The sequence below is a fragment of the Delphinapterus leucas genome, chromosome 19 (assembly GCF_059928025.1).
Source record: "Delphinapterus leucas isolate spDelLeu-1000000601 "Yukka" chromosome 19, BTC_Dleu_Yukka2, whole genome shotgun sequence".
NCBI classification, from domain to species: Eukaryota; Metazoa; Chordata; class Mammalia; order Artiodactyla; family Monodontidae; genus Delphinapterus; species Delphinapterus leucas.
The window spans coordinates 21949684-21971687 of NC_143147.1; the positions used below are offsets into that span (position 1 = coordinate 21949684).

The 22004-nt window shown below is 38.4% G+C and overlaps 1 protein-coding gene and 1 pseudogene across 5 annotated transcripts in view; both read left to right on the top strand.

Moving 5' to 3' along the window:
- SSH2 (slingshot protein phosphatase 2) overlaps window positions 1-22004 on the top strand; it is a 244450-nt gene that overhangs the window by 71895 nt on the left and 150551 nt on the right. The window lies entirely within an intron of this gene.
- Window positions 1-22004, top strand: part of LOC149744826 (RNA 3'-terminal phosphate cyclase-like protein pseudogene) — a 55079-nt pseudogene that overhangs the window by 9123 nt on the left and 23952 nt on the right. The window contains exon 2 of the transcript XR_016388786.1: window positions 16188-16272. The product of XR_016388786.1 is annotated as an RNA 3'-terminal phosphate cyclase-like protein pseudogene (transcript). The remainder of the gene's footprint in view (window positions 1-16187; window positions 16273-22004) is intronic.

Genomic DNA, 22004 nt, shown 5'->3' on the forward strand with positions numbered 1-22004 from the left:
AAAAGATTTGTGTGTGATATTCATATATACATCTTACTTGATGATTGTATTGGTGAAGATTATAAATTGACTCGATCCTTGCAATCTTGACAGTTTAGTCAAAAGTTATAATAGTGTTCAAAGTCTTTGACCCAGAAATCTAATTCTTGATAATTTCCTCTGAGGAAATTTTTTAAAAGAAAAGTATGTGTACTAACATATTAGTGAATATGTTTAATAATAGGAGAGAGGAGATGGTTAAGTAAACTATGGTAATATTAACTCAATGAAGCCATTAAAATGAAAAACATGAGAACTATTGATATATAGTTCTATGAGAAATTATATATGAAATGTTAAGTGAAAAAGTAAATAAATGGAAAAATTAAGTTGCATCTCTACCTAAGTCTTATGACAAAATAAATAACAGATAGATCAGAGAATTAAATTTAAAAAAATTGATATTACAAGTTAGAACATACAGGAGAAACTTTTTTTATAATCTTGGAGCAGGAAAGCCTTTTTAAAAATAATGACACAAAACTCAGAAATCATAAAAGAAAACATTGATGAATTCAAGTAAAGTCAAAAATTCTACATTAAAAGATCCTGTAAACAAAGTCAAAGACAAACAACATGTTGGGAGAAAGATTTTCAACACATGACAAAGATCTAATTTCTAAAATACCTAATGTGTTCTATAATTTTTTTAAAGCTCAGAAACATAATAGACCGATGTGCAAAAGAAATTAACAGACTTTCACAGAAAAAGATATACAAATGGCTCTTCAACATATGAAAAGATATTTAATAGTTCTCATAACCAATACCATTTTTTACCTCTCAGATTGGCAAAGATCAAAAAAGTTTGATAATTGCATTGTGTTGGCAGGATCACAGGGGAAGCAGCTTTGCTATTTATTGTTGGTGGGGTGTATATTAGAATAACCACTACTGAGGATAATTTAGAAATATCTGTCAAAATTCTGAATGCCCATAACATTTGCTCCAGAAATTTCACTAGTAGAAACTTATCCACCAGAAATATTCCTATATGTGTAAAAATTCATATATTCAGAGAGATTCATTGCAACATCATTTGTAATAGAAAAAAATTAGAAATACCCTAGATGTCCATCAAAAGGTTTCCGTATGAACCAATATGAAATTATCTCCTATTGTGAAAAGACAACACCAAGGGCTTCCCTGGTGGCGCAGTGGTTGACAGTCCACCTGCCGATGCAGGGGACATGGGTTCGTGCCCCGGTCCGGGAGGATCCCACATGCCACGGGGCGGCTAGGCCCGTGAGCCATGGCCGCTGAGCCTGCACGTCCGGAGCCTGTGCTCCGCAACGGGAGAGGCCACAACAGTGAGAGGCCCGCGTACCACAAAAAACAACAACAACAACAAAAAACACCAAGACAACACCACCAAGATGCAATGCAGTGTGTGTATCATTTGTGTAAAACAAACAAAAAACCCAAAAACAAAATAGCAGATGGAAAAGAATATGTTTAGATCCTTAAAAACACTTAGACTGTATCTGGTAATATACATAAAAATTAAAAAGAGCAATTGCCTTTAAGGAGAAGAACTTGTTGGCTGGGAAGCAGATGTAAGGTAGAGACTGATTATTTAATATATATCATATTGTCCTTTTTTAAATTAAAAAAATTTTTATTGCAGTATATTGACATAGAATATTAGTTTGAGGTGTACAACATAGTGATTCAATATTTTTATACATTCTGCACTATACAAAGTTATACTGACTGTATTCCCTGTGCTGTACATTATATCCCCATGACTTATTTTATAACTGGCAGTTTGTACCTTTTAATCCTCTTCACCTATTCCACCCCTCTTCCAACTCTCCTCCCCTCTGGCAACCACTAGTTTGTTCTCTGTATCTGTGAGTCTGTTTCTGTTTTGTTATATTTATTCATGTGCTTTGTTTTTCAGAGTCCATATATAAGTGAAATCACATGGTATTTGTCTTTCTCTGTCTGACTTATTTCACTTATTATTAGCACAATACCCTCTAGGTCCATCCACGTTTTCACAAATGGCAAACTTTCAGATGCAATGCAATCCCTATCCAAATACCATGGCATTTTTCACAGAACTGGAACAAATAATCCTAAAATTAGTATGGAACTACAAAAAAAAACCCAAATAGCCAAGGCAATCTTAAGAAAGAAGAACAAAGCTGGAGGTATCATGCACCCTGACTTCAAACTACACTACAAAGCTGTAGTAATCAAAACAGTATGATACTGGCACACAAAAAAAACAGACACATAGATCAAGGGAACAAAATAGAGAGCCCAGAAATAAACTGATGCACATATGGTCAATTAATCTATGACAAAGAAGGCAAGAATATACAATAGGGAAAAACAATGTCTTCAATAAGTGGTGTTGGGAGCACTACACAGCTACATGTAAAATGATGAAACTAGATCATTTTCTTACACCATATATAAAAATAAACTCAAAATAGATTAAAGACTTAAATGTAAGACGTGAAACCATGAAACTCCTAGAAGAAAACATAGGCAATATGCTCTTTGAAATTGGTCTTAGCAATATATTTTTGGATCTGTCTGCTCAGGCCTGGGCAACAAAACCAAAAATAAACAAATGGGACCACATCAAACTAAAAAGCTTTTGCACAGTGAAGGAAATCATCAACAAAATGAAAAGGCCGCCTACTGAATGGGAGAAGATATCTGCAAATGATATGTCCAATTAGGGGTTAATATCCAAGGTACGTTCCAAACTCAGGAACTGATTAGTGTATAGGTCATATGTGTAGAAGTGTTCAGTGATCTTTGAGGGGAGGGTGTGTGTGTAAACAAAAATTCTAAATTTTTTGTTACTTCACTGCTTTTTTCCTCCTCAAGGAGCTTCTGTAATATAGCAGACCCTCACTGGAGCCATTTTTAGATGCCTTAAAGGTGAGCTACAGAGCAGCCAGTATTGTATTAAGCAATTCTAGCCCTCAGAATTTATGGTCCTTCCTGTTATGAGCTACATATAACAAGTAAATACAAATTAAAATCCACTGGAATATTAATCAATGTGATGGTGCTATGTCCTAATAATTTAAATTCTACAATGCAAAGTTAGGCCCAGTTCTTGTGATCAGCTCCACCTCTCATTAAGTCATAAGCACTACTGCTTCATTTTCTTCCCCATTCTTGGTTTCCACTGATCTGGCACCATGCCTCCATTTTGAACTATTTTGCACTATCCTGAGCTATTTAAACCACCAAAAGCGCAGCAGAACTGGCCTTGGTATTTCCTTCACTGGCTATTGTGACACTTCCCTGCCTGGCCCCTATGCCTTAAGGGCATGACCTTAGTTTCCATGTTTTGTGTGTATGGTTACCTTTCACTTAGTTATTCTTTCAACAAATATGTACAGAGTACGTCTGATGTGCTAGACACTGTGCTGGTTGTTGGGGATATATAGTGGTACATATAGCAAACGTGGTTCCTCCCTTGGAAATTTACATTCTCGTGGAGAAAGGTGGCATTAAACAGCTAATTTAGCTAGTGAATTTTAAAATTTTGATTGTGATAGATTCTGAAAAGAGGAAAGCACACCATACTGTGAGAATATGGCAGGCCGGGACCTGACCTGCTTAAGGTTAGTGGTCAAGGGAGGGCTTCCTTGGAGAACTGGTGTTTTGAGTGCTCTGAAAGATGAGTCAGAGTCAACCAGAGAAAAGTTGGGTGGAGAGAATGGGGAAGAAAATACTTAGACGTCAGGAAACTTATTCAAGGAACCAAAAAAAGGTCAATGAGGTTGGAACATAAAAAATAAGGGAGGAAATAACACAAGATGATGCTGGCGAGGTCAGCACAGGCTAGATGGTACTGAGTCTTATAAACTAAATTAAGAATCTTAGTCTTTATTTCTCAGACAAGAAAAGGCCATTGAAGAGTTTTCAGCTGGGGGTGTGAATTAGGGTACCGTTTAAAAAGATCTACCTGGCTTTACTATGAAGATTGGACTCGCAATTTATTTATTTATTTATGCATGCCATAGACAGTTGGGGCATTGTGTTTTTGTGATTTGATTTGGTTAACTCATTCGTTGGGCAATGGCGCTCTTAATAAGAGGGAAGTTGACAGAAAGGCAGTATGATGGTGAAGAGTGTGTGACCCTGGATAAGTTACTTTACTTCTCTAAGTCTCAATTTCTACATCCAAAGAATGGAGATAATAAATAATATATCTGCTTCATGGGGTAATTGTGAAAATTGAATGAGATAATATCTGCAAAACACTTAGATTAAGGTTTGGCACATTGTAAGCCTCTAATAAATGTTAGCCACTGTTACAGTCTAATAATCTCATGAAGGGTTTAGCTACTGCTCTGAGAACCACCCATTCTTGGTGGTCCATGGAGTAGCTTTCCATCCAGAGGTCACATGTGGGCTTGTCTAGCCACCACCACTGGACTGTAGGAATCTAGCCTAGTCAGCTGGTAGAGAAACATCATGTATAAGGTTTAATTTCACAAATGTCACTTGGAGATGGAAATGAAAGCTGAGGAATGGTAGCTTGCTTTAACCCTAGCTATGGTTTTGCTTTGAAGCTGGCTTTTGAGAGGTTTCCAACACTTGCAGGAAATCAATAGAATGGAGTCGTTGCTTGGAAACGGCTGTATCTCTTTGTTTCCTGCAATACTAGGTAACTAATGTCTGTAATTATGCTGCTGAGCAAAGCCTCAGTTGATCAAGGTTAATTGTTGACAGTATTTGAAATGTTAATAATGTCTACTCTAAAACTACTTTTCCAAAATAGATTGTTCCAGCTTCACAAAAGGTTTAAACGCCACTGATTTCTTCATTCAGTGAGATGTAATTCTAGGCCTGGAAACTGGGATCTTCCAATTTAATGTTTTCTAAGAAATTAGTACGCAGAAAATGTGTTTTTTCTTCTGCTTTAAAGTTTGCCACATCACATGCTTATAGAAATTCTCACTGCCTGACTTTTGTTATTGTTAGCGTGTAGCCTGTCCTCTAAAATTATACATTTCTGCCTTTGATTTGTTTTGTGGAACTAGGGAGAGGGGCTAAAGCTTGCCATTTTTATGTAAGAGTCCTGGGGAGTTTGGGTAGGTGGGAATCTATTCTAAAAGTTTGCAGTGGATTCAGACTGCCTGGAAAGTCTTTTGTGTTTAAATTTGTCTTCTGTCTTGAGAATATAAGAGGGCAGAATTTTAAAGGGAATTTTGCTACCAAGGGAAAAATTAAAAGTTTCTTATGTAGTCAATGAGAGTTCCCTGCAATCAAGTTTACTTACTGAATTTGTCAGAGATTTCCTGTGGTGAGATGGTTCACAGATGATGGATAATTCCATTTTTAAAATAAAAGTGAGCTTTGTGTTTTGTTCTTTCTCTTGTCTAACATGATGTCTCCACCTGCAGAGCTGCCTTTTCTGTCACTCAGTGCTCTAATGGAAGACCCAAAAGTATTAGCTAAATTGTTCTGGCAGCGGAGAGAGTGTTGGGTAAGGAAGGACTTGGCCAAAAATAGGGCTTTCCTTAGCTGTTGCAGGAAGATAAACAGAGGTTCTACCATATGTAACTACATTCTTTTAAATGATTAACTAATGTGTTATGTAGCATTACTGCTAAAACCTAAAGTGGTGTAAAAAGCCCTAAAGTGGGCTTATGTTGATCTAAAAAAATGTTCACATATAGACGCTATAGCTATGTTGGTTTTTTAATGTACTCTTTCATTCTGCTTTTCTTTTTCTTTCATTGTTTTGTGTTTTTCCTGCCCAGCTTCAATAAGCTATATTGAGGAGTGTACCAAGTCACAGTGTGTGTTACCTGGAACTTCCTGGGAACTGAACATTTTATTCCTGTAGAAATTTGTTTACTGAAATTTTAGAAGACTGACAGTGTAGGAAAACCAAGTTTATTTTATGTGTTGACTATTAGTTAAAATAGGAAAAGGAACTTTATCCTTGCTCCTCTTCATCAACCGCTTAGCATGTAGTATACACTATGCTAGTTGCTTAAGGTACATCTGTGAACAAAACCAGAAAGCACTGCCCTGTAAAGCTTGTAGTTTGATGCCTGTTACCATTTCACCTTCTGCCTCCACCAAGGGAAGTGCTAGGTTCAAATCTAGCATGACTACGTGTTGTCTCTGACCTTGGGAAGTCACTCTTTGACCCTCTTACTTGTAAGCCTAGTAATCGTGTTGTCATGTTATCATTCATTTGGGTTTCTCAATAGTCATCCCTTGCATTGGTTCTGTAAGATGAATTTCCTTGTTAATTGCTTGGGTTTGTACTCGGAGGAACTTTATGCAAAATAAAGGAATTTTGTCCCAGGATTTACCTATATATGTTCCCTAATGTGTTTTACAGCTGATCTGGCTTAACATCACCAACAATTTGTACTATGTGAGCCAAGACCACATGAGTTTATGTTTGTAGAATTTAATCTCAAACATGTCATCAGAGTTGAGGGGAATGAGGTAGGAAATGAAATAACAGAGTTCTCTGGGTAGATAGCTGCTACATTTTTGGTGTGGTCTGCTTTCATTTTGGGAGCTTATCTGCTCTATTCCATGTGATTCTGGTGGGGCTGACAATCACTTGGCCCTGCTTTTCTACCACTGGGATTGGTCATATGCCCATAGACCCATGTCAGGCTGGTCAAAGTATCCCTTTTCCTTGGATACCATGATTGATCCAGGGTAGCACATGACCCAAGCTGGACCAGTCAGGGTCATGTTGAGAGAGATATGGACGCTGGGAGTAAAAAGTTTAAGTTCTTTTTTCTGGACTGCCTGATTAAGAGGATGATATATGCTTGGTGTGGTTGGTGGTCATCTAACTACCACATTGAGATAGTCTGCCTAAGAATGGGAAGCAAGCAGAGTCCAAAGAGAGAGGAGAAAGTAGAGACCTAATAACATCATTGCATTTTTTTAATCCCTCTTGGATTTACCAGTTACATGAACCACTACCTTTTTTGTTTTTCTTAAGTCACATTGCTTCTTGTATAATACGGTATCCTTATCTATTATTGTAGTAGTCATTTGTGTTTGCCAATATTTCTGGTCCTCCTTATTCCAGATAATGGTAGGATTATAATTCCTTTGGAGTTGGGCATGATCATGTGACTGCTTTGGCAAATGAAATATGTGACTTTTGTCTCTTCCAGATGGATGGATGCCTTTAAGTCTGAAGGGCTGATGCATGACTCATTATATTCAGTTCTCTCTGCCATAGTGACTAGTCATGTTCCAAATGAGAGAGGGTAACATGGAGCAGAATCTCCAGCAACCTAAGACAGACATACAGCATAAATGAGAAACTTATTATTTTAAGCCACTGAGATTTTAATGCTGTAGGTTATTGTAGCCCATCTAAATGATACTTGTTTGGAATATATTTTTATATATTAAAATTTTCTAAATAATTCAAGTGAAAAAATCTTTTAATATGACATCTAGAAATACTAATGTCTGCAGAATGAGATTATTAAAATATTTAGTATGCATAGTTACTGCAGTTAAGTATTAAGCTGCAAGGCTAGAAGCAAACAGCAGTGTTTCTTGGTTTACCATACAGGAACTAAATCTGCTTTAAGGGCTTGTGACCTCTGACGAAATTATAGTTGCCTTGTTTCATATTATGTGGCAGGACAAAGTCTATAATGACGGGTGTTTAAAACTCAGACACTATGTAAACACTCTAGCCTTACCCATGAGAATTTCTCTTATGTGGCCAGGACAAGGATAGCATCTCCGTAACCAGGCCTTGCTATCTGAAAATAAAGAAACCAGACAGGTAGGAGTAAATGGTTTAAGGACAGATTGAACAAAAGCCTGATTTGCAGCCATGTAGTATCAGTATGGAAGTGTTGAAATTAACAGAGCCTTTGGCAGATAACCATAAGGAAGGTGCCTGCACTCTGCAAAGTGAGTGTGTGATACAGGCAGCAATGAGCTCTGTGGACCTGAACACCCTCATTAACCGTGTCTCTTTGAGGTGATGGCATTTGTTCAAAACATCCTGTCTTCTCCTCCCTCCACTGTCCTGGACTTCAAAGGCAGATATATAAAATTTTTTTCACTGAAATTTTAGGGAACATTTTGCTTTAAAAATATATTTGTGGGGCTTCCCTGGTGGCGCAGTGGTTGAGAGTCCACCTGCCGATGCAGGGGACACGGATTCGTGCCCCGGTCCGGGAAGATCCCACATGCCGCGGAGCGGCTGGGCCCGTGAGCCATGGCCGCTGAGCCTGCGCGTCCGGAGCCTGTGCTCCGCAACGGGAGAGGCCACAACAGTGAGAGGCCCGCGTACCGCAAAAAAAAAAAAAAAAAAATATATATATATATATATAATTTGTGTGTGTAAATTATTGTATCTTCAATATCTGTGCTAGACTTTCCAGCTTACATGAGGGGCAACATATTCTCATGGGCAAAGCACAATAGTGATCTGTCATTTTAACCTGTCGGTGCTTTAATTTTTCTACCTGTAAGGTGGAAATAAAAAATTGGAAACAAATAAATAAAATGGAAATAAAATTTTTTTCTTCTCTTACCTCTCCTTGGTGCACATGGGAAAATGTGGTTCATAATATATTTGTCAGGAATCTTGGTTGAGAGTAACAGAAACTGGCTTAAATAGGAAAATAAAGGTTATTTGTTGTTTCATGTTAACAGCCAATCAGAGGGTACCATCCCCCTGCTGGAGGTTGGCTTAAGAATGAGCATGTATCCAGTTCAGATGAGAGAAGATGTGGGGGGAGGTTGAGGAGGAAACTACTGGGACAGTTTTCCTTGTACTTAAGAGACACAGGGGAAGAGCTGTTTTCTTCAGCTGACTGATGTTGGGTATATATGTGATGGACCTTGAATGTGGCAGTAATCTTGGGACCATATTAGCCTAAGAGCAGTGCTGAAACAATCAGGATGGCAGAGCAGAAAGATAAGGAAAATTTCATTCTTGATAAAGTTCAACTACTGAATTAATCAAGATGATACTTTTCTGTATTGTTTGAGCCTTTTTTTTTTTTTCTTTTTTTTGGCTGCGTTGGGTCTTTGTTGCTGCGCGAGGGCTTTCTCTAGCTGCGGAGAGCGGGGGCTACTCTTCGTTGTGGTGCACGGGCTTCTCATTGCGGTGGCTCCTCTTGTTGCAGAGCATGGACTTTAGGTGTGCAGGCTTCAGTAGTTGTGGCACGCGGGCTCAGTAGTTGTGGCGCACGGGCTTTGTTGCTCCACGGCATGCGGGATCTTCCCGGACCAGAGCTCGAACCCATGTCCCCTCCATTGGCAGAAGAATTGTTAACCACTGTGCCACCAGGGAAGTCCCTTAAGCCACTTTTTGATGGATTTTTTTTTTTTTTTTACTTGAGATTGGAAAACATCCCGAGTAATAAGTAGAGATATTGTGGGCTCCTCAGAGAGAAGAGAAGCTCTTGGAGGGCTACATAGTCCCACTGGACCTATTATAGTGCCTCGTGCGTATATAGTTGAAGTTGAATAAATATGTGTTAGATAAATGTGGTTGTCTTTATTTGTATTTATAACCGAAGCACTGAAAGATAAAACACCCTTCTCCTTCTCTAACAATTCAATCCAAAAGCCATTAGATAGGACTAAGCATGGTAGGTATCTTCAGGTGGGCACTGAGGCCCAGTGTGGGTGGGATATTGGAGCCCAAGCGAGGTGAGAGGACATCAACATGAGGGAGGTGCTCTGGAGCTGGTTGTTTGAGCCTGTGTGTATGGTAAGCAGGGAGTCACTGTGGGAAGCCAGAGGGGCGGCCCAGTATGGGGGTGGTAGAGCCTGAGGAATGTGAGGAAGGCATATATAGTCATTGGCCCAGTGCAAGGTGTCAGATTCTTAGTAGAGTGAGGAAAGTACCTGCTTAGACTGCTCTGGAAACTCTACTGTGATTTTGTAATCATATGTGTTCAAAATGCACCTCTTTTCATTTTTTAATGAAAATGTCATGAAGTTAACATTCCTAATGCCCCTTTTTAAAATATGAAACTGTTGCTTATTTTAATATATCCCACGAAATGTCTTAAAGACCTGTATGTTTGATGAAAGCAACTTCACCTTCCCAACAAGTCAGCTTATTTTTTATAATGCATAAATTTTATTAATTATAATCTGCGTTTCATCTGTATAGAAAATATTTTTCGTTTTAGTTTTCAGTGGAGTAGAACTAAAGTATTTAATTTTTTCACAATGATTCTATGGCACTTTTTAAAAGTTTCAGAGGAAGCCTGATAAAAATAGTCCTTTGAGAGAAAGAGATCAAGCTTACTCATGTCCCAAACTCTTTTAATTCTGTAAGCAGAAATTTCAGCTCACCATTAATACCAGCGTAACAGCACAATATGATTGCAGTCACTTTGCAAATGTGATTAGCTATTCAAGATTAGCCCATTTTATTAGTGGTAAGTATGGCCAACCTAGATCCCACTGTAATCGTCAGGCAGAATTAGAGCCAGGTTGATTTTCGCAAAGCCAAGAGCTATGCATTGTACATTAAAATGTGCTTTTATGGGAATGAGGATTGGAAGAAACCAGGATCAGTAGAGAGGAAAGTAAGAGTACCTGGCTCATATGAAGTTTTTCTTCAATGATTATATGACATTATTTTAACAAAAGCTTTTCATATCTAGAAATATACACGACTTAAAATTTGCTGAATTTAATGAGATTGAGGAAGTGCAGCACTTCATGTTAACTAGTTGCCAGTCTCAGGTGACTGAGCTGGTAGGTCACGTATCACTGGAGATGCTGAACGATTAGGCTAGTATACAGGGAGGTAGCAGCGTTTTTTAAGAGGACCTCGGTGATTCTGGTTCTGTGATTATATTAAGTGTGGCCTTTGCCCTTAGCTACAAATTTGACCCAGGTTATTATTTAGCTCTTGTTTCCAGTCTCTTATGATCATGAATTCCAAGGCTTATTAGGTATAACACATTTAGATATCCTTTTGGTTATTATTGGCTTGGTTGACTGGTTAGTTTTTGTTTTTCCAATTCTTTTTTTCTATATAGTGGATCACAATTTTCCCCCTCCATGGTTTTTCATTATTTTGAAGTCCAGTTTACTCATTTTTCCTTTCCTTACCTAGAAACATTTTTTTTATAATTTATTTGTTCCAGTGACTCACTCATCCAATAAATATTTATAGAGTATCTATTAGGTGCTTTACTCTTAATCAGGGTAAGATGTGATTACATGTAATTATAATTCAAGGAAGAAGAGAAATACGAGAAGAAAGAACAGGACTTTTAGGAAAGGAGAGCTCATACCCAGTTGAGGAAGATCAGAGACTTTAGGATTTTTCATGATTTTTCCTCCTAAGAAGCAGGAACCAAGTCTTTGATGAAAGAGAGTCAAAGCGTAATATGTTTTTGACTGAGGCATTTCCGTGGGACATGGTGCTAAGAATAATTTGAAATGGTTTGGAATTCTGAATGGACTCTTTCAGATGTTTGTAGGTGGTACAGAAGAAAAGCGAAAGTGCCAGAGTTCTCGTGGTTGATGGTTCCCCTAAGTAACAAAGGCAAAAATTGCTGCACGATCCAAGGACCCCTGGGAAGAGAGAGGTGGCAAGGGGCTGAGTTTAATCTAAACTGAATTTCATAAGAATTAAAACCTTTTTTAATTTTAATTTTTATTTATTTATTTGTTTATTTACTAGTTTTCCAATAGGCTTCCTTGTAATTTGAAATCTAAAGTCTACATTAATGGCCTCTGGTTGAGGTAGTCTCCAGGGCAGCCTTATATCAGACAATCAGTAGAAATGTTTTATTTAAATTTGTTTTATTCAGTAAACCAGTGATGAGGAACGAAAGGAAGCTTTGAGGAATAACTTCTAGAAGGGAGTTAGGATTTTTACTGCAGACAGCATAATTTCTGGGACCTGGGGCATGCTGTCAGTGCGTATGTGTGGTAAATACCGGTGGTACTATTTTATCTCCCAGCTATTGGTAGTTGCAGTTTTAGTTATGCTTATGTGATGGTTTGATTGCTTCCTTTATCGAAGTGAAAACATGACATGAAAGCATTTTGTTTGCCATCTCAATTCACTTTATTAGGTTGAGAGGTTTTTTTTTTTTAATCTACAGTACACTTTATAGGTACTATTTTATTCTGTAGTTTCAGTTGACTCTGTTCAAGTTATATGAAATAGCAGTGTGTAATGTTTCATTTTACCAACACTTAGTAGCCTTGGATATTCTTTTCATGGGGTGTTCAAGACATTGTTTATCAGGAAAGTTATGGTTCTAGGAAATTAGGCAAGTAATATTTCCTGGTAGTTGCTCAGAGGTATTTACTGACCAGGATATTATCTGTGGAATGCCTTTTTATACTTAACCTTTGCTTACAGGAATTGCATTTTTATGCAATTATTGGTGCCTTTTATTGGTTCTTTGAATTTACACATTCAGCCAACTTCCTATCGGGTCTGTACTAGTTTCTCAAGAAGAAATATTTAACCAATGAAAATGAGGATAGATGCTTTCATAGTTAAGCTTATTTATGTTAGAATCTATAAATAGGGGAGGGGGCTTCCTGTCAGTTACTGTATACTCATCTTGCCTTTTATGTTTACCTTTTTTTCTCCCTTCCCTAGTTCTGTTCAGTTTTGGGGGGAAAATCTAGATCAAAGAGTACATTACTAATAGATAACATAGGATAATTAGCAAAATAATCTGATTATATCATTATAGGCTTCCTGTAGTTACTTGTCAGATTCTAATGACCTTAAGCATCACTGGTGAGTTGTATTCTGATCTCCCTGAGGATGGCAGAAGAAAAGTATTGCATTGAAAAGTTGGTTATAACAGTTTCTTCTGTCTTAGACTGTTAATTGGTGAGAGGGTGGCAGGGGGAAATGCATCAGTATTTTCCCAAAGTTTAGAGCATAAATATTTTCTTAAGTTATCTCAAGATATAAAAGTAAAAAGAAGACCAACGAGAGAACTTGAGGTTTGTGCAAAATGGAACGGAATAGTAGATAGGAAGGAGCCTTAGGGAAGTAAAAGTGAGGTTACAGGAGAAAATGAGACATGTGGACGTAGTTAAAGAAAAATAATACTTAAAAGAGGGAGTAACTGAGAAGCTTCTGAGGTGGGTTAGTCTATATATTGACAACACATGATGCTGATTTTCAACCGTTGGAGGGAGGTTCAGATGATTGCGTGCTTCTCATAAGATTTTACCTTTCTCATGAAGGTATTCATGAAGTTTTAGTTAGACTAATATTAGTGGAGGAGGTGCTGTCTTGTTACATGTTAGTTGGTGGGTTGTCAAGGTTAATGGTGACTGTGAGTGTAATTAAAATCTTCCTGCATTAAGTTGCCAATTACTTTTTTCTCTGTCATTTATTTCCATTAATAAAGAAAAGCAAGGAGTGTTTTAACTGTGGAAGACCTAATAATTGGTTTCTTTATGATGTTCAGTGTGTTAGCAAGGATCACTAGCTAGGCCTAACCTATATTAGGAATTAGATCGTACTCTGATTTATAACTTCATATTTTTTCCTTCTTTTCAATACCTATGTTTCACTTCAAGTAAGTTTGGAGGCTTTGGGTTTGTTTGTTGGTTTGTTTAAGTGCTGAATCAGTTTTTTCTGAACTTTTGTTTTTTTGTCTTTTGTTTATGGAAGCCAAATAAAGTTAATGACATGCCTGTAGTCTTAGGAATTAGACCAAGGAGTCATAAGCACCTGATCTTCTCTTCGTATTTATTAACTACCATACCCCCCCCCAAATTTAACTTCTATCTTAATTTTTCAATATTAGGCACAAGCTTAACTTCAGAGTTACATACAGCAGTCCCCTGCAGTGCTCCTCAAACCTTTCCACGAGAAATTGCTCTAACAGCAGAACAGTGTGAATGCGGAACCCCTGGCGGTGTGGATATATAAAGTTTAAAGGAGCTTATTACAAGGCTGAAATGTATTTGAGTTCTTATGATTTACTTTAAATTTCATGCACATTTTTATGTATCTGTATCTCTGTTACTATACAAATATTACTTCGCATCAAGTAAAATTGATACTCTCGGGGGCTTCCCTGGTGGCGCAGTGGTTGAGAGTCCGCCTGCCGATGCAGGGGACACGGGTTTGTGCCCTAGTCCGGGAAGATCACACATGCCGCAGAGTGGCTGGGCCCGTGAGCCATGGCTGCTGAGCCTGCGTGTCCGGAGCCTGTGCTCCGCAGCGGGAGAGGCCACAACAGTGAGAGGCCCGCGTACCACAAAAAAAAAAAATTGATACTCTCGAAATATGCCTCAGTCTAGAGGCATCAGGGAAAGCCTCTGGAGAAGGGGACGCCTAAGCTACAATCTGAAGGATGAGAAGAAGTAGGCAAGCAAAGACGGGAATGAAGTGTACCAGGCAGAGAGAAGAATATGGCAAAGTCTAAGAGATAAGGTGGCCTAGCTTGTTGGAAATACTGTAATAATTTTAGAATAGCAAAATTCACCTGCAGTTGAAGTACCTGATATCTGAAATTAAATGTTGTCATTTTCCAGGGGAAAAGAAAATTCTTGTGATATGAGCACTGGTCAGCATTGGTCAAAACTACTTCCAGCTAATGGCAGAAAGTCAACCTACTAAATCGAAAATTGCCCTTGCACCTTTAACGACAGACATTTTGTAAGAGAAAAAAACAGAAAAAGTGTTTATAGTACTTTGCAGATCTATTTTAGCATCTAAATGTGTGATGGAATTCTCAGTCCTTTTATTTAGATGTTAATATTGATGCTGTGTCCCAGTTAGTGAGACCTGAGGGACTCCCGCCAACACCCCTATATGACAGCTCCTCAGCCTACTAAGACAAATGCACATAGAAGGACCTCTGTCTGGTGGCCTCACCTTACTCTGACTTTAAAGGGTTATGAGCCCTTAGGACCAAGCATCTCCCCAGTTGACCAAAAGGAGAACCCAGATTGAAATCATGGTCCAGGTGGTGTACGCATTGTTAGGCTGTGTCTTGAGTGGTGGTTAGGATGTGCCTGAGATGGGTGGGGGAGATTGAGGTAAATTAGCCAGTGATGAGTGCTACTGTTGGCATTCCAAGGTATGCTTGTCATGTATAAGCACATGTGTCTGTCAGCCAAGCCAGATTCCCAAAGTATAACTTTTCCACCAGTCCATTTTGCAATTAAGACACATTTTATACCACATAAAGCTAACCTGTGAAAGATTTATCTGCTAGCTAAAGGCTCTTTCCAGGGTTGAAGGCACTGAAAATGGTCTTTAAGCAACAATGTATGGTGTTTACTCTTAGTGTTAGTTTTCTGGGGATGCACTGTTTCTCCAGTTCCATCACAGTGTAACCTTTGAATTGTCTGCCCTCTAGTGGAGATATGTGGTTAAATTAACCAGTGTCTCCCGGCTTTAGGAAAAATATCTAAGTTTTCTCAATTGGCTTTCCAATTGAGAAAATTGGAAAAATTGGCTTTCCAATTTTAGCCTCTGTTTCCTTAAAGAATTTTTTATTACCACAAAAGCAACATATTTATAATTTTATTCTACTTTCTAAGATGCTGATAAATCCCCTCCCTGGCTTCCCCCTAGGATCAGGTCTAGACCCCTGCCTTCTGCAACTTATCTTTGCAGCTTACCTCAAGGCAAGCCCTGGGTTTCAACTCAACTGGTCAGTTCACCACCACCCCAGTGTGTCAGACATATTCCCACTGTCCTTTCCTTTTTGTTCATGTCTCAAATGCTCTGTCAGCCTCTGTGCCTCTTCAGATCTTCCTCTTCCTTCAAGACTGGATTCAAAGCTCTCTTGTTCCTGTGAACACTGTACCCACAGTGTTCTCACTTCTGAACTCCTATGCAATATACTTCCTGTGCCATAAATTTACACTGTATTTGTTGGATCAACTTTTCAAATATAACAGCCTTATCTCTTCAGGCAGATAAGCTCGTTGAGCATAGTACTATCTTGTATTTCTTTGTGTCTCTGGTGGACTCTAGCAGCTCTAAATGAATATGTTGATTATTTATTTGCCATTCAAAGATATTGAGCATCCTGCCCCTATCTTTTCCCCTGTTTATGGCTGAAAAGCTAATTGTCTAGATTTAAATATAAATATTAACAAAATAGCAATGCATTTCCCCCTAATCAAAACTGACAGCAGTACATCTGTTTTAAATATTCTATTTTCTTTTTGGTCAGAACCAGTGACGGTATTTATCAACTCCTTAGTTTGAAAATGACTGGAAATTTGAAAATAATCATGCTGTTAGTTTAGTAATACTTGGTAAGTAATCAGTGTTGCTTCATTACCCTTCTGCATGTGTTCTTTGACCTTATTTCTGAATAATGTTTCAACTTAAACTTTGGTTGATCATAGTCTAATTCTTTATATCCATAAACAATTCAAAGATTTAATATTAAAAGACTCTTCATACGTGGATTTTACTTAGCCTCCCCCAGGTGTTATCAATGCTTTTTATAGTTTAAATTCCTTGTGGAGGAATGCTAATCATGTATAGCAGAGGACCAGTAATAAAACCAGAAGCCAAGCTAAGCAAGTGGGGTGTAGCTAGCAGGACACACAAACAAGAGAGCAGATTATAGAGGCACTATCTCCAAGGTGAAGCTAAGATCAGAGTCAAGAATTTTAAACCAAAGGTTAGAGAACAGTAAAGATGTTGCCATGGGTAGAGGTGATATTCAGAATATTTAGCAATATGGCACAGCTATCAACCAATCAGAATAGGCAGGAGTAAGACCTGGAGGTCCTCTACTCTACCAGGCATTAACCTGATTGTTGCTGGATCGTGAAACATTCAGAGGGGCTCTAGGCAACCACTCTTTACCATTCGGTATTTCAGTGTGTAAACAATTAGTACAGTTGTACCACCATGTCCTGGCTGAACATAAGACCATATGTCCGTATTGAGGCCTCAGGCTACAATGAAGGAAATGGACCAAGTGTGAGGTCTTCAGAGAGTGGGATGTGGAATTTCACTTTAATAGAAGGAAACAGAATCTGGACAGGGAGATAAAGACAAGGTCTTAGGCCCCTATTGGTGTACCTGGAGTATTTCTTTAAGCAAGAGGAGCAGTTTGTTCCAGTAGAAGGTATATTCGCCCTTCCCAGACAGAATCCTGACTGCTCCTTACTCTTAGGTTACTTTGAGCAAATTATCTCACTTTCATGAGGCAGTTTCTTCAGCTGAAAAATAAGTATTAATCATACCTGTGCTGCATTTATCCTAGGTTGGCTCAAATGAGATAATAGTCATGAAAAGACTTTAAATTATGGAGTGGCACACAGGCAGAGTCTTATTATCTTATGACGGATGCTGCTTGCTCTCTACTCCATGTTTAAGCACTCATTCTGGATTGACAAACCAAGGATATGACCAATAATTGAATGGAGATGAGGCACATGATATGCTGAGTTAACCTATGGTGTATTCCCAATGCAAACATAGTCCTGCTCTTACAGAGCTTACTGTCTAGGAAGGGAGACGTAAGATCTTTCTGGAGAGCTGAGTTCCCATCGTCACTGATCTCCCTGGCACCTAGCACAGTTATCTGGAGGAGTAGTAGCTCTGTGTACTCTGAGCTTTTTGATGTTTTTCCAGACCTTAAAGACAAATGTTTTCAATCTTAACTGCTTGTCAGTTATCAGGAGCTTTTAAAATGTGCAGATCCTTGGGCCCCACACCTCATGGTGTGCTGGTAAATGTTCAAAAACCTGTTTTCTGGGTAAGGGCTGCTTTGTAGCATTTGCTGACTTCCCTGGTAAATACTCCTAGCATGGCTAATTTCAGGCTACCAATGTGAGTCTCATAAGATCCCTAAAAATTTAGCAATTGGCTCTAGCACACCACTGGCTTCACCTCAGAGCTAAAGAATAAAAGCCTGTAGGCATGAGGCCTGGAGATTTTTGTTATTAAAAAGGTTTTGAATGGAGCCAGAGTTAAGAACCAGTGACCTATGAAGTTTCCATATTGCATGCTTGTCAGATGTGACAGATTCAGACTAGTTGCTTTTTAAAATCAAGTAGCCTCAAGGAGTTGGATCTCTGTGGTAGAAAAGACAGTCTAGCAACTCTCTAATTATGGCAAGTGGGTGGGTTAAGTCACATATATTAAATAAAATGTTTAAGTGGAATAAGGATTGTAAACAAAAGGCATCCAATAACAGCTCTACACCCAGAGCTTGGGTTTTCTAGTGGGCAGTGACTGGACTGTGATATGTCTTAAACTAGCTGTTGACCAAAGACTTGGTGTTCTTCAGAAACAGAGTTATTGAAGTCACATTCTAATCAAGCTGGTTTTCTCATCACTGAGGAAGTACCTCATTAACCATTCCAACTGTGTTTCATACATATTTGTATTTGAAAGGAATTCAAAGGAAACACTTGAGAAGTAGTAGGTGTCTCACAGAAGTTTTCTACTGCTTGAAATCATGGGCGAGAAAGTTTATTTAGGGCTTCTTAAACCCTGTCGTGAGAGCATGGTGTGGCTTTGATGTCGGTAATAAGTATTGCACTGTATTCTGGCTTCCATATTTTACTTTAATGCATGTTACATCTCTCTAAAATATGACTAGATTGACTCTCTGTTTTGGTTCCTAATACCAGCAAGTACTATACACCTCAATTTAAGCTAGACTTTAAAACAAAGTCAAATTATATTGGGACTGCTGATTTGATGGTGTCTGACCTTCTTACAGACCAGCTTCTCAGATGTGAGTGCCCAGGTTATTCATTCTGGTCCTGGACAGTAGAGTGTGTGTGTGACCACACTTGCAGGTCCTTTCTGATCTTCAGCCTTCCAAATGGGAGGACACTTCGTTATAGACACCAGCCTATAAAAGTATCCCTATGGCCTTCAGTGCATCTTGTACTGACATAAGAATCATCTTCTTTATTCTTTACTCTCCTGGATATCTCTATGGCCCTAGTCTTTAGAAGTTCTACTTCATGAACTATCTTTAACGGCCTTTTTCCTGTCCTGTTCATCTTGCCTACATACTTACTAGCTGGTCACCAGAATTGGTAGAGTTGATTAAAGATGGCTGCAGATTCTTTGCTATTTCTCCCACTGAGAGATAGTGTCTAATTCCCCTCCCCTTGAACCTGGGCTAGACTTCTTTAATACACCAACAGAGCATGGCAGAAGTGACACTGTGCCAGCCCTGAGCCTAGCCTTTTGGAGTTCTAAGCCTCCATGCGAAAAGACCAACCCTGAGGCCACAATGGACTTTGAGAAGGCCCAATCCATAGATGTTCTAGTTGACTTTCCACTTGAGCCCCGCTTTCCAGTTTTCCAGGCTGAGATGTCAGACATGTGAGTAAAGCTGCCTGGACCCTGACTACTGGCCCATCTTCTAGCTAAATACCACCTGAGTAGCACTGACTGACCTTTAGCAATGCCATGTGGAGCAGAAGAATTGCCTAGCTAAGTACCGCTTGAATTTCTGAACCATGAAATCATGAAATATAATAAATTAGTAGTTTGTTATTAAGCAATGGATAACCCAAACTGCTGGTTCCATTCCCATCTTGTCTCTTGTTTCTAGGAGAGAATCTAAGCCTTCTCCTACCAGTAACCAAGTGGCAAAATGGTGCCTTTACTTCCTCCTCAAGCCTGTGTTCTTCACGTTTGCTTCTTCCAAAAGCCAGAAGCAGGACTTTTCTGATTTCGAAGCTCACGTCCATTCTTAGGAAGACTACCAGATTACTTTATCCTGTCTGACAGACACCTCCCAGTATTAATTTTCTCCCAGGGGCAGAAGTGACTGATGGATAATCTGAAGTCCAGTTAATGGATAATCCACAACCACTTTTTGTGATCATAGGATTGTTATCTTAATATTCCTACCTTTATGGACTCGTAACATCAATATTACTTGATAGCCTTAACCCCCAATACCCATACCTTTGCTCCAGCAATTCACAGCTGCTCACCATTCCCTAAATGTCCAGACTCTTACTCCTCTTTCTGTTCCTTTTGCCATCGTTTCTGCCTGAAATACACTTTCCTTCTATTTTCCATCTAACACAAACCCACTAATTCAAGCCCAGCCTGAAAATTAACTTCTATGAAGCATATCCAAGCCCCACAGTTAGTCATTTCCTCCTCTGTTGTTTCTATAGCATTTTGAATATCCACTGCTGTAAGCCAAATGACATATCATTATAATTTTTTGGCTTATGGAACTGTCTCCCCTAATACAGTGTGAACTATCCAAGGATAAGGGCAGTTTTGCTTAATTTTAATTCCTGGTGCCTAGTACCTAACACATAATAGGTAGTCAATTAGTGTTGAATGAGTGAATGAATACATAAATGAGAGCAAGTGAATGATTCTGTCTGTTTAACCAAAGGGAAAACCTAAGGTATTACTTCCAGATCTTCGTCACAGGCTAACTCCTGAGCAACAAAAACTATTCTTTTAACCGGCTAAGGAGAAAACATAACTGGCATAGTCCTCACTAGCTGAGAATGCACAGCCAATTAGCTCCAAGTGTTCACATGGTTTTAGTTCACCGCTCTAATCACGCATTCATTCAACTCTTTATCGAGTTCCATCTGCACCTAGGGCATTGTGCTAAACGCAGAGTGAGATGCAAAGGAAAAATAAGGCAGATTACAGTCTGATGATGGAACATAAAACAAGAACCCAGTGGTAACCCAGAAACCACAGGAAACATGCAGTGCCACAGGAAACATGCACAGTGATGGTCAGGTTTGGAGGGAGGCAGACAGCCTATCAGTAAAGTGATAGAAGAAATACCATGAACCACTGGCTTTTGAAACCAGCTTTGAATGCTAGGGAAGGATATAGGAAAGGGGAGAGGGGCCTTCCAGGATGATGAAACAGCACAGACAAAGGAAGTTAATAGTTGCTTTTGAAAACTGATGAATGAGTCCACTTGGATTGGAGTGTATGGAGAGTGTAAAGAATCTTGCAACAATAAAGCTCGGGAAATTATTGCTTAACACCTACCTAGCCTGGTGTTTTTCAAGGCTGGCAGCACTTCCAGCCGACTTCTCAGCAAATATGACTTGGGTGCTTACGTTTTTTCCAAACATCTTTTACTTAGTTACCTACTTTTATGCTCAGGTATTAAGTAGATTAATAAGAATACATTAATTTTTCAATTCATACTTAATGGTTCCCGAGTACCCTAAAATTATGTATTTTATTTTTTAATTGAAGTATAGTTGATTTACAATATTATATTAGTTTCAGGTGTACCACATTAGTGATTCAATATTTTTATAGATTATACTTCACTTAAAGTTATTACAAAATAATGGCTATATTTCCCTGTGCTGTATAATATATCCTTTTTACTTATTATACATAGTAGTTTGTATCTCTTAATCCCATACACCTATCTTACCCACCCCCTTCCCCCACCTCCACTGGTAACCACCAGTTTGTTCTCTATATCTATGAGTGTGTTTCTGTTTTGTTACAAACATTTGTTTATTTTATTTTTTAGATTCCACATATAAGTGATAACATAGAATATTTGTCTTTCTCTAACTTATTTCACTGAGCATAATACCCTCTAGGTTCATCCATGTTGTTGCAAATGGCAGAATTTCATTCTTTTTTATGGCTGAGGAATATTCTATTTTATATATATATATTTATACATGCCACATCTTCTTTATCCATTTATCTGTTGATGGACACTTAGGTTGCTTCCATATCTTGGCTATTGTAAATAATGCTGCTATGAACATTGGGGTGCATGTGTCTTTTTGAGTCAGTGTTTTCTGAATACCCTAAAATTAAATGCACATTCAGAATCTCACACCATATTGTTTATAGGTCAAATTTTTCTTAACATCAAGAAGAAATTATATTCTTTAAATAAAAACTACTTAACAATAGGACTCTGGAATATTAAAAAAAAGTCAACAAACATATATTTAATCATTTAATTAATTAGTTCTCCTTATACATCAGAAATTATTTACTAAGAAGAAACTAATGTTTATCTCTACACTTTTCT